The sequence below is a fragment of the Odocoileus virginianus genome, chromosome 14, assembly GCF_023699985.2.
Source record: "Odocoileus virginianus isolate 20LAN1187 ecotype Illinois chromosome 14, Ovbor_1.2, whole genome shotgun sequence".
NCBI lineage: Eukaryota > Metazoa > Chordata > Mammalia > Artiodactyla > Cervidae > Odocoileus > Odocoileus virginianus.
The window spans coordinates 17241394-17253790 of NC_069687.1; the positions used below are offsets into that span (position 1 = coordinate 17241394).

The following is a 12397-nucleotide window of genomic DNA, read 5'->3' on the forward strand; positions in this document are numbered from 1 at the left end:
AGTACATTTTGGGGGAAAGGACTAGAGGTAACTCTGCACACATGAAAAGCAATCACCTAAATAGGAAATGTATCAGGAAGATCCCCTGGAGAAGGGAATGGCAACCCACTCCAGTATTCTTGCTTGGAGAATCACATGGACAGTGGAGCCTAGTCTCAGAGAGCTGGGCACGACTGAGTGCCTGACACTTTCACTTGCAAATAGGAAATGGTAAGTTTGGGAATACCTTATCCCCTATCTTAAATAAGTTCCAGTTGGACACTACAACCGGAAACATGGCCCAGATTCAAATATTTATATCCTTGGAAAACATTTGAATATTTATGTATGACAACAAAATCTCTCTCAAAATCCAAATGGAATTATTAAGATTCAGCCACAAACCAATGGATTCTGGTTTTTTTGAAATAGTGCTTTCAATGATAGTACATCATGAAATAGGCTTCATTATAAGTAAAGCAGATTTGATAGTATATGTTAATGGCATTTACTGCTTTAAAAAGACATCCATGAAACATACTGACAGAACAAATTGATAAGCAAAGTATCAGTCAGTCAGCTCAGTTGTTCAGTTGTGTCCGACTCTTTGTGACCCCACGGACTGCAGCATGCCAGGCTTCCCTGTGCATCATCCATTCCCAGAGCCTACTCAAACTCATGTCCATTGCATCAGTGATGCCATCCAACCATCTCATCCTCTGTCGTCCCCTTCCCCTCCCACCTTCAATCATTCCCAGGATCAGGGTCTTTTCAGTTGAGCCAGTTCTTTGCATCAGGTGGCCAAAGTATTGGAGTTTCAGCTTCAGCATCAGTCCTTCCAATGAATATTCAGGACTGATTTCCTTTAGAATGGACTAGTTGGATCTCCTTGCAGTCCCAGGGACTCTCAAGACTCTCCTGCAACACCACAGTTCAAAATCATCAATTCTTTGGCACTCAGCTTTCTTTAGAGTCCAACTTTCACATCCATACATGACTACTGGAAAAACCATGGCTTTGACAAGACAGACCTTCGTTGGTAAAGTAATGTCTCTGCTTTTTAATATGCTGTCTAGATTTGTCAGAGCTTTTCTTCCAAGCAGCAAGTGTCTCTTAATTTCATGGCTGCAGTTACCATCTGCAGTGATTCTGGAGCCCCAAAAAATAAAGTCTCTCACTGTTTTCATTGTTTCCCCATCTATTTGCCATGAAGTGATGGGACCAGATGCCATGATCTTAGTTTTCTGAATGTTGAGTTTTAAGCCAACTTTTTCACTCTCTTCTTTCACTTTTATCAAGAGGGTCTATACTTCTTCTTCACTTTCTGCCATAAGGGTGGTGTCATCTGTGTATCTGAGGTCATTTATATTTCCCCTGGAAATCTTGATTCCAGCTCATGCTTCATCCAGTCTGGCATTTCTCATGATATACTCTGCATATAAGTTAAATAAGCAGGATGACAATATGTAGCTTTGACAAACTCCTTTCCCTATTTGGAACCAGTCTGCTGTTCCATGCCATTTCCAGTTATAACTGTTGCTTCTTGACCTGCATACAGATTTCTCAGGAGGCAGTCAGGTTATTCCCATCTCTTTAAGAATTTTCCACAATGTGTTGTGATCTTTGGCATAATCAATAAAACAGAAGTAGATTTTTTCTGGAACTCTCTTGCTTTTCTGATGATTCAGTGGGTGTTGGCAATTTGATCTCTGGTTCTGGCAATTTCATCTCTGGTAAGGTATTCACACTGATAAATAAAGTGATTTGATGTATAAAAAGTATATTAGACTTCTGGTACAGAAAAGGTGGTGTATACCTAACTTTCTTATTCCTGCCACATAAGCACAAGAAGTGACCCTGAAACTGGCACAGAGGACAATCATCAGTGAATCTGAAAGGAGGAGAGCTTGTCCATAAAGCTAGGTCTGGAAGAACAGGTTAGAGTTTGTACCTTCCTTGTACCCTCCAACCGAAGAGGAGAAAGATATCTGACCTGCTGTTCCCTGATTCCCAACCCTGAGAACAGAAGCTACTTGGTAAGCTTAATTCTCCCCTGGATCAAACAGAAGTCCCTATGACCACATCAGGTAAGCAGACAACTCTGTTAAAGAGGACTACTTGGGAGAGCCACCAAGAATAAATAACCAAAGGAAGCACTCTGCTTTCTCATAGAATGTGAGACTCCCCTTTTCCACCAAGAGCTACTGAGACAGGGGGCAAAGTTACTGGAGAGACCCCCTACTAGCTGGTCTGGTCCAGGAGATCTCTTTGACTTTATGGTCATGAAATTCTCCATCCCTGTCCAAGGATGCAGAGGAAGCTGGGGGTCATGGGTAGGGGAATTCTACCACACCACTCTATTAAGAGACACACTCAGCAGACTGACCTACAACAAACTCATTTACCCTCACAAGAGCACTATTTGGGAAATTTGGGGACCCGGGAACTTCAGATAAGCTAAGCAGACCAAAATAATATCACAAAGACACAGAACATTTACGGCCATTTGAACCATAGTCTGTAAAATTAATCCAAAATCAACATGCTAAACCTAAACTAGGTGGCTGACTATTTAAATATCCCCTGGAGAAGAAATGTTACCCACTCCAGTATTCTGGCCTGGATAATTCCATGGACTGTATAGTTCATGGGGTCACAAAGAGTTGGACATGGCTGAGTGACTTTCACTTTCACATGTTTAAATAGATCTCAGAGTCTCCTATAATTATAGGAAAACAAATGTCTTAGAAATAATATAACTTCACCCATTACACCAAGAGTTAAGAAAATCACAACTTGAATAATGAAAGGCAATCAACTGTTGCCAATACAAAGATGAATCAAGTGTTGGAATGACTTGACAGGATTTTAAAGTAGCTTTTATAAAAATACTTCAATAAAACATTACAAATTATCTTGAAACAAATCGTTAATAAAAAAGAAGAAAAATTGATAATCTCAGAAAAGGAAAAGAAGTTACCTTAAAAAATGGCCAAATAGAAATTATATAATTTCACAACATAATAACAGGAGAGAAAAAGATAACTGTATAGGCATAATAGTAGAGTATTGACAGTATATGACAGTAGACACAATCAATTAACATGAGGACAGAATGAAATTCACTCAGTCTGAAAAATAGGGGGAATTGCCTAGAAAAAAGAATAAACAGTGCTTCAGGGGCCCAAGGGACAATAACAAAATAAAAAATAGATATATTACTAGAATTCTAGGAGGAGAGGTATAAGGACAGATGGTGGAGGAATTATGAAGAAATAATGACTGAAAACTTCCCAGATTTGGTAAAAAACACACCCAACATATCCAAGAAGCTGAAAAAAACCCAGATAAGTTAAAGGCAAAGAAATCCACACTATGATTTATTATATTTAACCTACTGAAGATAAGAGATAAAACATTTGAACACAACCAGAGAGAAATGATTCATTGCCTATAGAGAAAAAAAAAAAAAGACAATGGATTTCTCCTGTGAAATAAGGGAGACTAAATGGAAGTGGTACAGTATTTTGAAAGTTTGAAAGAAAAGCACAGTCAGCTAGGAACTCAACATTGCAGAACTATCCTTCAAGAATGAAAGGAAATAAAAACATCCTCAAATGAAGGAAAAATCAAAACAATCTGTTGACATTAGACCTAATCTTACAGATTGGCTGGGCTTCCCTCATAGCTCAGTTGGTAAAGAATCCTCCTGCACTACAGGGACCCTGGTTTGACTCCTGGGTCGGGAAGATCCCCTGGAGCAGGAATAGGCTACCCCCTCCAGTATTCATGGGCTTCCCTTGTGGCTCAGCTGGCAAAGAATCCACCTGCAATGTGGGAGACTGGGTTCAATCCCTGGGTTGGGAAGATCCCCTACAGAAGAGAAAGGCTAACATAGGGAAAACAGATTGAACAATGGAATACTGTAAGCTGCATATAAAAAACTCAATTCAAATCCAATGATATATGCAGATTTTGAGCATAAATGGGAGAGACATACAATGAAATCATTATTTCATTTAAAAAAAAATGAGTGGCAATCTTAATATCTGACAAAATAGGCTTTATAACAAAGGAAAGTACTACAGAAAACACAATGATAAACATAATGATAAAAGGACCAATCCATCAGGAAGGCATTACATTCTAAATAGATATGCACAAATAACTTCAAAATATATGAAAGAAAAGCTGGTAGAGTTGAAAGGAGAAATAGACAAATCCACAAATATATTTGGGAACTTCAACACCCTCTTCTCATCAACTGATAGAATTAGAGATAGAAAACAAGAATTGATACATATGTGAACTAAAGGAAAAAGCAAAAGGATCTGATTGGCTAATATAGAATATTATTTTTAAATAAGATTATAAAATGAAAAAAAATGTTTTTCAAGAACCCATGTAGTGTTCACCAAGATAAATCATATCATGGGCCATAAAACAAAACTCAAAAATTTAAGAAAATTATATATGTGTCATCTGATTTTAATAGAATAAAATTAAAAATGAACAACAGAGACATCTCCAAATACATGGAGTTTTAAAAGACATTTAAAAAATATCCATGGCTCAAAGATAAAGTCTCAAAGGAAATAAGAAATATATTTATAACTGAATAAAAACAAAATATACCATATCAAAATATGTGGAACACAACTAAATTTGGTGCTAGAAGGAAATTTATAGCTATATGCTTATATTAGAAATGAGATAAGGCCTCATATCAATGACTTAAGTTCTTATTTCAACACCTAGGAAAAAAATGAAATACAAATTCAAGTACATAGGAGGCAGGAAACAATAAAGATAGGAGCATAAGTCAATAAAATTGAAAACAAGAAAAAAAATTTGATGAAACAAAATTGTGATTCTTCGAAAAATCAGTTAAATTGATAAAACTCTAGGAAGACTGATAAATTAAAAAAAAAAAAGGAAGAAGACAAAAATCACTAATTCAGTATCAAAGATGGAACAATACTACAGATATCGCAGCCTTTAAAAAGATATGTAGGGGATCCTGAAAAAAATTTCATGCTCATATATTTGAAACATTAAAAGAAACAGATCAATTCCTTGAAAACAACAAAATCCCACAGTGAAAAAGATCATTTGAATTTTCTATAACCATCAAAGAAACTGCATTTACAATTAAAAGTTCCAGATGGTAGTATTATGTTTGAAGTTTAATTTTCACTGGATAATTCTATGAAATATTTAATATCAATATTAATGTCAATGTTATAAAATATCTTTCAGGAAATATAAGAAGAGGGAATATTTCCTAAGTAATTTAATAAGCCAATATTGCCCTGATGCCAAAACAAAAGTAATATGAACATAAACAATCTACCAATCACTATCTCTCAAGATATTAAATGCAATGATCCTCAACAAAACACTAATAAATTAAATCATCAATGTATAAAAGGATGAAAAGGTCCAGGCATGCAATAATTCAGGTATTAGAGGCTAGTTCAACTTTTGAAAATCAATAAATGTAGTCCACCATGTAAAGGCAAAAACACAGTCATATCAACAGATGCAGAAAAGCATCTGGCAAGCTCCAACCATCTATTCATGATAAAAACTCTCAGCAAATTTGAAATGGTGCTTCTGAGGTGGCACTAGTGGTAAAGAATCCATCTGCCAATGGAGGAGACCCAGGAGATGCAGGTTTGATCCATGGGTTTGGAAGATCCCCTGGAGGAGGAAATGACACCTCACTCCCATATTTTTGCTTGGGAAATTTCATGGATGGAGGAGACTGGTGGACTACAGTCCATGGGGGTCACAAAGATGAGCTTTTCAGGTAGTAATGTACAGATGTGAGAGTTGGACCATAAAGAAGGTTGAGCCCTGAAGAATTGATGCTTTTGAATTGTGCTGCTGGAGAAGACTCTTGAGAGTCCCATAGACCATAAAGAGATCAAACCAGTCAATCCTAAGGGAAATCAACCCTGAATATTCATTGGAAGGACTGGTGCTGAAGCTGAAGCTCTAATTCTTTGGCCACCTGATACGAAGAGCCTACTCATTGGAAAAGACTCCAATGTTGGGAAAGATTGAAGGCAAAAGGAGAAGGGGGTGACTGAAGCTGAGTTGCTTGGGTAGCATCACCAACTCAATGAACATGAGTTTGAGCAAACTCTGGAGATAGCAAAGGACAGGGAAACCTAGCATGCTGCAGTCCATGGAATCACAGAGTCAGACACAACCTAGCGACTGAACAAGAAAGTTAGAAATAGAGAGGCAATAACTCAACTTCATAATCATCTATATAATAAACCTACAATTACCATCATATTCATATCATGAATACTTTTCCACTAAGATAAGAAACCAGGCAAAAATGTCATCTACTACTCTTATTCAACATAGCATTTTATGTTCTAGCCAGTTCAGCACTAAGGCAAGAAAAGGAAATAAAAATGCATACAGATCAAAGAGTAGAATTAAAATTCTCCCTGTTTGTAGAGGACATCATTATATATGCAGAAAAATCTACAAAATAAATAATGTAATAAAAAGAAAGCTCTAGAATAAGTGAGTTTAGCAAGTTAGCAAGATAGAAGATGAACAAACACAAATCAACAGTAATAATGAATATGCATAAATTAAAATTAAAACACAATACCATTTATAATTGCTCCAAAGATTTTCCAAAGAAAATCCCAAATTGAATAAATTGCATAATAATAAAGTGTGCACAAGGTGTTTTCTGTGTCATATGCTGAAAATTGCAAAATGCCAAAGAAAGAAATCAAAGACTACATAAATGAGGCTATCATGTTCATGAAATGGAATGCTTAATATAGGAAAATGCCAGTTCTTCCCAAATTCTTCTATAAGCTTAATACATTGTCTATAAAAATTTCAGAAAGATATTTTATATACATAAAAAAGTTTATTCCAAAATTTCTATGGGAAGACACGGGCTCTTCCTGTGTTAAAACAATCTTGACAAAGAAATTACTTTTCTCTCTGATATTAATGCTGGCCATATAGAACCTTTGTTTGTAATTGGCATGGGAGGAGGGTCATGAACAAAAACAGGCTCTGCTTACATGAATAAATAAAGTCCAATTCTTCATCATAAGTCATGTCTTAAAGTAACTTTAGAAGAAATCTCTAACAATCATCAAATTGGTCTCCATGCTTTTATAAGAATAGAGTATAAACTGTATCAGACATTGAGAATCAATTTATACCCATTCCAAAACTAACAGATAAGTCTTGGTGTCTTTTAAGGCTCTATTTCTGCTAATTCATTAAGCACAGATGTTAATTAAATTACACAATTTGGATGTTCAGATAAATACATTATAACACATACATAAAATGATAAGTTATTATTAAAAGTCATGAAAATGGGGAGAATATATTGTTATCACATAGCATTAGTGAACACAACTATTTGCTGACATCAAAATGTAGGTCAATACCTTCATTACTTCATTACTATCCCAGGGGATTTTTTTCCCCCTCTGGTCTAAGATCTAACATAATGGAGATCAATGAAGTCATTATGTTAAAAATGGGTGACTATTTAGTTGGCTTTGATAACAATGCTGGTGTTACATGTATCTTTAGCACATTTGTATAGCCCCAATATTTAGCACATGTAAAGTCTGCAAATCACCTATCATTTGCAAGGAACATGACAGCACAAGCAATGCATATTTTCCTTTATGTGAGGTTTCCTAAATTATTTCTTCTCAAGATGGGGGTTTGAGATAAAATGTTTTATTTCTTCTTCTTGGAGTCTCATTAAACTATAAAAAGTATTTAAAAAATTGAAATATTTTGCAAATTAATGATGGTAAGTTTTGCTCCCAACAGAAAAGACATTTCAGTAAGCTCCTCAAAGATAAATTATGAATGAAACAGTGATGGGTAAAATAGAAAGACAAAGGAAATCATATCCTTAAACATGTGTGGAAGGGAATTGCCATGCAGGATTTTGCCTTGTCTTGCATTATTTCCTCAAAAGCTTAGGAGTCAAAAATGCCAAGTATAATGGAGGCTGGGGATGAGATTGAAAAACTAAGTGTTATTTTTTTAAGAAAAACTTAAATTAAGATGTCTGAGATAACTAACCCAGGGAGATAGTAATGAAATTAGCTCAAACTCTCATCATGTATCTCAGTGTTACGAAGACAATGGTAGGTTTTCTATATCTTCACTCTAAAAGGTAGAAAGTAATTATAGCCTATCTAGAGTTAGCAAGAGAAGGAATAAACATGTCAGTATTTTACATATTTTAAAAAGACAACTTAGGGAAGAAAAATATAATTAATGAAAAAGTATGGGAAAAGGGGAAAAGGAGGTAGGGTGATTAAACAAGCAGACTCTCATATTCTATAGCAGGAAATCAAGATAAAGTCTACTTATGTTAAAATAAAAAAACTAAAATATCATGGGTTGTTTTTTACCTGTAAGAAAAGCTGTGAGAAGGAAATGGAAGGGGAAAAGAGGAACATCAATTTTTTGATAGCTTTTTGTACCATTTGTCTTTTCCCCCATCTGCATGTATTATGTAAATATATATCCGTACAAATAAAGGTGTTTGAAAACATATACATAGAGAAAAGAAATACTTGATCTCATTTATCAATAGATTTTAAAAGAGGAGTTATTCAAGACCATGAGATTAAGCAGATATATGTTACATTAAGATAATCATTATTTTACAGATATCTATTATTAAAGTAGCAATTATTTCTAACGCAAAGATTCTTGTCATTTTACTCAAGGTATCTTCATGTATCACTAGTGAAATGAACCTAAAGACAAGTGGCTCTAAAAGATACTTAATTTAGGACCATTTTGGTAGCTTGAAAAATAGATATCAAAATTCTATTTTCAGATTTCCTGACTTCTTGAATTGGAAGCACAGGCTGACCTTGAGGATCTTTAAAAACTTCCCATGTAACTCTAATATTCAAATAAGGTTGAAAACTAAGGTATCTACCTTGTGAATACTTGTCTCCTGGTAATATATACCCAATCAAAAGCTTTGCTTTTAATGCATTAACCCAACTGCAGCATTTTCTGTATCTTCATTCTTGTTATTTTAACATTTCTTACAGACACAAAGAGAAATGCAGCTGCAAAATGCAGAATAGAAACAACTTCTATGCAAATTACCAGCTCTCTAGAGAGAGTCTTTAGTCCCCCACAGCTGCACTGTACTGATGCTCCACCCCTCAAACATAAATATTTACTTAGTGGTATTGGTGCTGATAATTGATGTGTAATTAGATATTATTTTACCCTTCCTCATCTCAATGTTTATAAAAATAGTAATAAAACTGAAAAATGTTCATCATCAATTTAATTCAATGGAATAATTATAACAGGGTTCAAAGAACAACAGTGGCAATGCCTGGAGAAGAAAGAAAGCATAAGGCCATAACATAAGTCATATTTAAGAGGGAAATGTAATTTCAAGTGAAATATATATGTCTCTCTTACAGCACTTGCTCTCTGCTTAGCATCCTCTTGCTTTAATTAAAAGTAGTTTATATTGCTTTGAATACTACAGATGTATTTAATAGTTCTCATAATTTTGAAATAACAATAGAAGGAACCCATGCATGCAAAGGAGCTAATGAACTGAACAAGCAATTACTGAGCATACATGATGTTCCAGAACAAGTTTATGAATTACTATTTTTAGCTTTACACACACACATACACAATACAACAGACATACACAAAGTTGGATATTAAGTAAATTCAAAAAAAGAAAGAGTGATCGGCAATTTTTCTGAATCTCTATTTTAAAAAAAAAGATGAATGATATTTGATATAGCTTGGTGACATACTAGGTAAAATAATATACTGAAGTAAAACAAAAGTCAAATATATGAAACTTTTCCACACAGTTAAGAATTATATTAAACTATATGCCTGGCATGTGTCAGCACATCTTTTAGGGAACTCCATCTTATTTTGAAAGAATTGACACCCTGTTATAACACTTGGGTAGAAGATAGTGCAGCCTCAATTATGGAAACTTCCAGAACAAGACTCCACATCTTCACCACTTGGGCAGCTAGACCACCGACAGTTGACTTACCTGAAGCAATATATGCTCTCTTGTCTGGAGCTTTGAAATGTACACATACAAATAATGTGAACAATAACAAATTATTCTGATGCTTGAAACAAAAGGAAAGAGACCCAGGCTTGATCCTCCCAGTCTTCATAACCATCTTTACATATTAGAGTCAAACTTTTAGATCTACAGTGTTTAATGACATTCTGTCTGCCTATAACTTTATGTGACATTCACAGACTCGTTGTTCAGTCGCTCAGTCGTGTCTGACTCTTTGTGACCCCATGGACTGCAGAATGCCAGGCCTTCCTATCCTTCAGTCTCTCCCAGAGCCTGCTCAAACTCATGTCCACTGAGTTGGTGATGTCATCCAACCATCTTATCCTCTGTTGTCCCCTTCTCCTGTCTTCTATCTTTCCCAGCATCAAGATCTTTTCTAAGGAGTTGGTTTTTCATACTAGGTGGCCAAAGTTTCAGCATCAGTCCTTCCAATGAATATTCAGGGTTGATTTCCTTTAGAACTGACTGGTTTGATCTCTTTGCAGCTCAAGGGGCTCTCAAAAGTCATCTCCAAAATCACATACTCATACATTTATATACATTATGTATGTGGTGCTAGATTCCCTACCTATTATTCTATCTGTTCATCCAGAGCCAAAAACTACAAGTAGCTATTTAAATTGATAAAACAAACATTCAGAACCTTATTGCAATAGCCAAAACTCAAATGTTCAAATGTCAATTAAAAGGAAGCTAGTGGGTCACTTTTTTTTTTTCTGAAACAAACTTGTTTTTTTGGTAGGCTAGTAGCTTCCAAAATGGCAGTGTAGATATAAAACAGGACTATAACTACAGAAAGTTCAACTAGACAGTTCTGGTCTAAACACATAATGATAATCTAACTTTCCCTATGGTTAAATCAGAAATCTAGGCTTCAGCTATTCAACACAGGTTGATTATTGTTAATTCAGCATGTGCTTGAACAGCAGTCCAATAAGTCTCAAATAAAGTATGCCTTCATCATAAAATGACTATCTTATTTTATGTTTTATATATATTTTGTTTGTTAACCAATGTAGTTTTTTTTCAACAAGACTCTCATTGTTTGAGAAATTAGTATCAAAACATGGGAGTTTTTAAAGGACAGACCATAAAATGTGAATTTGAAAAATACTTGGGCACTTGAAACCATCTAGCTGCAAGCAAATAAATCCTTTATTTTTATTTTTTTTATAACAGAACATAGAAACTGATTGAACTGTTACCTACAAATGTTGGGACTTGGGCTTCTCATGCTTTTCAAGTTTGTAGCTGTAGGCAACTGGCTAGGATCCTAATCACACCATTTGTATCACTGATTGTTTGCTTGCCTGGAGTCTGTTCTACTCTTCAGGTATGAAGTTAGTAAATCACTTCCCATTATTAAACTAGTTTCAGATAGCTTCCTTCAACAGCCAGCAGGATATTACTAACCAACACAAACATTGTGTCAATCACTAGGCAGATGAGAACAGTTCAGGATGAGCAGCATGTTGAGGAACACCTAAATTTTTAGATGCTATGGATTACTAATTGCTAGCAAGCAACAATTAGAAGGGCTGAGGAAGATGAATAGTTCTATCACAAATAAGTAAAGATGCCATAGTGTTAAAAAGGGTAAGTTGCTCAGTCATGTCCGATTCTTTGTTACCCCATGAACTAGAGCTCGCCAGGCTCCTCTGTCCAGAGCATTTTTCAGGGAAGAATACTGGAGTGGGTTGCCATTTCCTTCTCCAGGGGATCTTCTTGACCCAGGGATTGAATCCAGGTCTCCCATTGCAGGCAGATATTTACCATCTGAGCCACCAAGGAAACCCCTCAAAGACTCCACAGATTCATATTCAGTCACAGCCTCCTCTATCACTATTCAATCCTCTTGAATATGAGTCAAGCTCCTGTAAATAGTAAGGTTCTTCAGAGGAAATGGTGGCTCAGATGGTAAAGAATATTCCTACAATAAGTGAGACCTGGGTTCGATCCCTGGGTTGGGAAGATCCCCTGGAGAAGGGAACCCCTATCCACTCCAGTATACTTGCCTGGAGAATTCCATGAACAGAGGAGCCTCACAGGCTACAGTAGATCGGGTTGCAAAGAGTGGGACATGACTGAGTCACTTTCAGATTCTCTTCCACTTTTCAGACAATAGCTTCTTGGGTAAAACAAATAACTGTACAAAATATAAGTCCCAATTTTAAAATATTTATTGTTTTCACTTTCTTTTTAAAGCCACTTTACTGAGGTATGATTAAACACAGAACACTATACATATTTATACATGCATACGGCTTGATGAGTTTGGAGATGAGGATACAACTG

At 35.5% G+C, this 12397-nt stretch overlaps 1 protein-coding gene across 6 annotated transcripts in view; it reads right to left on the minus strand.

Annotated features, from left to right (window-relative positions):
- CDH18 (cadherin 18) overlaps positions 1-12397 on the minus strand; it is a 1188046-nt gene that overhangs the window by 346750 nt on the left and 828899 nt on the right. The gene's annotated exons all lie outside the window — the stretch shown is intronic.